The sequence below is a fragment of the Penaeus monodon genome, chromosome 36 (assembly GCF_015228065.2).
Source record: "Penaeus monodon isolate SGIC_2016 chromosome 36, NSTDA_Pmon_1, whole genome shotgun sequence".
NCBI classification, from domain to species: domain Eukaryota; kingdom Metazoa; phylum Arthropoda; class Malacostraca; order Decapoda; family Penaeidae; genus Penaeus; species Penaeus monodon.
In genome coordinates, this window is record NC_051421.1 from 6,451,548 (window position 1) to 6,456,547 (window position 5,000).

A 5,000-nucleotide genomic window follows, 5' to 3' on the forward strand; every position below is an offset into this window, starting at 1 on the left:
ATTAATGCGTGGACGATATATATACACATTCGTATATATCATAGTACAATCACGCTTCTGTAAACAAGTACGTCTTCACAAACACATGTATCACGCACACACACACACGCGAAAAAAAAAATATCTCTTTTCAACGCCTTTGCGTGTCATCACCCATTTCCTCGTTCCCACTCATCACTCATTTCCTTCCCTACTCTGCTTTCTCCATTCCCTCCCTATCCCTACCCTATCCTTCATCCTTTTTTTTTCATCTGTCTTTCCATTCTCTCCTCTTCCCCCTCCCCCCACCCCCCCAATCTTCCAATTCTCTTCTCCTTTCCTACACACTATCCTTTTCCTCCCCTACACCCTTCCCTCCTCCTTCCCCACCCTTTCCCTACCCTCTTCCTCCCTTCCCCTACCCTCTCATTCCCTTAATTCCCTTCCCCTTCCCCTCGCCCTATCCCTTTCCCCCATCTTCTCCTCCCCCCTCCCCCTCCTCCCCCACCTCCCCCCCTTTGACCTCCCGGAAGTAACAAATGGCGTTGGGTTAGTAAGGACACAACCGGTCAATGAACGATCGTTAAGGTAATGGCTCCTCCTTTGCTGCTAACTGCTCTGTTAACCCTCCCACGCGATCCACCTTTCCCCTCACCCTCCCTTCCCCTCCCCTCCCCCTCCACGCCTGCCGAAAGCGACTTGATCTCAATTCTCATGACTTTCTGATGCTCAGACTTCTCTCCCATAGCCCTTCCTGTTCGGGTTGGGGGATGTTGACGACGTATAAGCTCCCCCCCCCCTTCCCCCCACATATCCTTCCCTTCCTTCTCACCCCCCCCTCCCTTCTTCCTCCTCCCCCGCCCTTCTTCCTCCTCCCCCGCCCTTCCCTCCCCCCTACGTCCGTTCCTTTTTGGGTTAAGAATGTTGACGATGCATGAACCCCACCCCCCTCTCCTCTCCCCTTCTACGGCTCACCTCCCCCCTTCCTCTATCCCTCTTCCTCTCCGCTAGTGATGTTGCTGATGCACATGACCCTCCCCCCTAACATGCTGAGCCTCCCCACCCCCCACCCCCCTACCCCGTGAAGGTAGGGGGGTGGGGGGTGTTGCGATATGGTGACCGGTCGGCTGATTTTTATTTATTTATTTATTTATTTATTTATTTATTTTGTTTTATTTCATCTTCGTTCTCGTTATTTCATAATCATTTTATTATCATTTCATTATCATTTTATCATTATTATTATTACCATATTATCTTTTTTTTCTTTATATTTATCTTTGTATTATTTCTCGTTTTCATTATTTCTTTCTTGTTATAAGATATTCGTTTTTTTCGTTTATTTTCGTTATCTATTTCATGACATTTCTTTCGTTATATTTTCACGTATGTAGCATTTAATCTACGCTTTATCTCCCTCAAAATCATTATAAGAGAACCCGAAATATTCACATCAACATATCTTCACTACTACTACTAATAATAATAATAATACTAACAATAATAATAATAATAATCATCATCATCATAATAATAGTAGTAGTAGTAGTAGTAGTAATAGCAGTAATAATGATAGCAATAGTAGTAGTAGTAGTTGTAATAATATTAACAATAATAATAATAATGATAATAATAATAATAATAATAACAATAATAATAATAATAATAATAATAATAATAATAATAATAATAATACAAAAATAATAACAATAATAATAACTATAATAACAACAGTAATAATAGTGATAATAATGTTAATGATAATAAAAACAATGAAAATACTAAATAATAATAACAATAATAATAACAATAACAACAACAACAACAACAACAACAACAACAACAACAATAATAATAATAATTATTATTATTATTATAATAATGATAATAATAATAATGATAACAACAACAACAACAACAACAATAATAAAAATAATGATAATAATATTAATGATAATAATAATAAACGCATCGCATTAAAGGTACTCGTGAAAATAGCAACACACACACTGCTGACTATTACTGAATTATTCACCCATCAGCTCTCCAGCCGCTACTTCGTCTAACAATATTCCACTTAAGGTAATTAACAAGGGAACAGGTAATTTTCGAGCCGACACCCTGGGCGCTATTATGCATGCAACATTAACCCGGGAGGCATAACGTACTAGCGACAGTAGGCCTATTCAGTGCTTCTTACGTCCCCTCTCTCTGTGCTTTATACTAGCGCTTCGCGTGATAGGCCGGGCTTAGGGTACCCTGCTTTATAATGGGGCTCGATGAGAATTAATCAAGAAATTCCTTTCCTGGCACTAATGATAAGTAAAAAAGAAAAAGAAAAGGTTCTTTGCGTTTGTTTGTGTGTCTGGTAAGGGTGTGGATATTGATTTTTTTTAATCTTTGTTTTTATTTTTTTATTTATTTATCTATTTTTTTTTTATTAATGTGATTAGTTTGCTCTCAATTCTGAAGCGAAATTCGGTTTGTTCCTCGCCCTTGCCTCCTCAGCTGATATGTACTTATTCTCTCGCTCTCTCTCTCTCTCTCTCTCTCTCTCTCTCTCTCTCTCTCTCTCTCTCTCTCTCTCTCTCTCTCTCTCTTTCTCTTTCTCCTTTACTATCTCTCTCTGTCTCTATATCTGTCTGTCTCTCTCTCTTTCTTTCATTTTTTCTCTCTCTCTCCCTCCCTCTCTCTCTCTCTCTCTCTCTCTCTCTTTCTCTCTCTCTCTCTCTCTATCCTCACCCCTCCCCTTACACCTCTACTCCAACCCCCTTATCCTCTCTTCCACTCCCCCCCCCCCTTCCTCCCTTCCTTCCTTTCCCCTCACACTCTCCCTCCTTCCCCCTCTCCCGCTCCTTCCCTCTCCCCCTCTCCTTCCCTCTCACCCCCTCCCTCCCTCCCCTCCCTCCCTCCCTCCCTCCCTCCTCTCCCACATTACAACCGACACAATCTCTACCTCCCCCCCCTCCATTCCCCCTCCCCCTTGCCTCCGCCCATACACAGGGGGCGCCCCTGGACCTGCGTGATTTCTGTGCATTAGAGTCGAGTGGCCGGGTGTCATTCCTCTGTTTCTTGGACGAATCCGGATATGACGTATTAATGACCCTTCCCCTACCTGCCCCCTCCCCCCTTGCCTCCTTCTGTTCCTCTTACCTTTCCTCTCTTCCTTTCTTCTTCGATTCTCGCCTTGTTCTTCTTTCCTTTCCATTTTACCTTTATCCTTCCTCATCTCTCCTTCTCTCATCTTCTTTCTCTTCCCTTCTCCTTCTCCTCTTACCTTCCCTGTCTCTCTCACTTCTCACCTTCCTCCCCCCCCCCCCTCTCTCTCTCTCTCTCTCTCTCTCTCTCTCTCTCTCTCTCTCTCTCTCTCTCTCTCTCTCTCTCTCTCTCTCTCTCTCTCTCTCTCTCTCTCTCTCTCTTCCTCCTTCGCTTCTCACCTTTCCTCCTCTTCCTCACCTCTTTTCTTTTCTTCTTTTTCCTCGCACTCTTTACACTTCCTTTCTGTCTTTCACCTACGCATTTTTTTTTACATTCCCCCCTTCCATTCTTTTCCGATTTATTCACTCTCTCTCTCTCTCTCTCTTCCTCCTCCTTCCTCTGTTTTCTTTCCGTATTTTTTCCGTCCTCCTCTTCCTCCTTCACCTTCACCTTCTCCTTCTCCTCACCTTTTCCTTATTTTTCTTTCTGCTCCTGTCACCTTCCTCTCTCTACATTCTTTTCCATTGTTATTCCCTCTTTCTCTCCCCCTGTGCCTTTCCCTCGCTTTCTCTCCACCTTTTTTCGACTTCTCCTCTCTTTTTTCCCATTCTCTCAATTCTCTCTCCTTTCCCCCACTCATTTTTTTTCACTTCTTTTCCCTTTTCTCCTGCCACCTTCCCCTCTTAACATTCTTTTCCAATTCTGTTCTATTCTGTTCTACTCTGCCTTTGTCTCTGTCTCTATCTCTGTCTCTGTCTCTCTCTCTCTTTCTTTCATTCTCTCTCTCTCTTCTCTCTCTCTCTCTCTCTCTCTCTCTCTCTCTCTCTCTCTCTCTCTCTCTCTCTCTCTCTCTCTCTCTCTCTCTCTCTCTCTTTCTCTCTCTCTCTCTCTCTCTCTCTCTCTCTCTCTCTCATTTTACCTTTCTTTTTGATCATCCTTATGACCTCCTCATCTCATAATCTTACGGATACGCGAAGGAGAAGGAAAGGTAGAGGATAATAAAGAGGAACAAAGGATAAAAAAAAACAGCAAGAAATCCGGAAGAATAAAATGATCCGGAACAAGAAACAGAGAAACAATTAATTATTCTGATAAAACATCAGTAATAATAATCTGAACTCGATTGAGACATAAAATCTCCTTATTAACTTACCTAAGATCTTACCCACAACAAACCCCGCTTACCCACCTCTACGCCACCACTACCCCACCGTTCCCCACCCTCACCCAACCAACTCCCCCTCCACCCCACCCTTCCCCACCCTTCCCCACCCTCACCCAACCACCCCACCCTTCCCCACCCTTCCCCACCCTCACCCGACCAACCCATCCTTCCCCACCCTCACCCGACCAACCCACCCCACCCACCCTTCCCCACCCTCACCCGACCAACTCCACCTCCACCCCACCCTTCCCCACCCTCACCCGACCAACCCACCTCCACCCCACCCCCCCACCCCCCCTCCCCCACCCTCCCTCACCCACCCCCACCCTCCACCCCACCCTCCCCCACCCTCACCCGACCAACTCCACCTCCACCCCACCCTTCCCCACCCTCACCCGACCAACCCACCTCCACCCCACCCTTCCCCACCCTCACCCGACCACCCCACCTCCACCCCACCCTTCCCCACCCTCACCCGACCAACCCACCTCCACCCCACCCTTCCCCACCCTCACCCGACCAACCCACCCTCCACCCCACCCTTCCCCACCCTCACCCGACCACCCCACCCTCCACCCCACCCTTCCCCACCCTCACCCGACCACCCCACCCTCCACCCCACCCTTCCCCACCCTCACCCGACCACCCCACCCTCCAC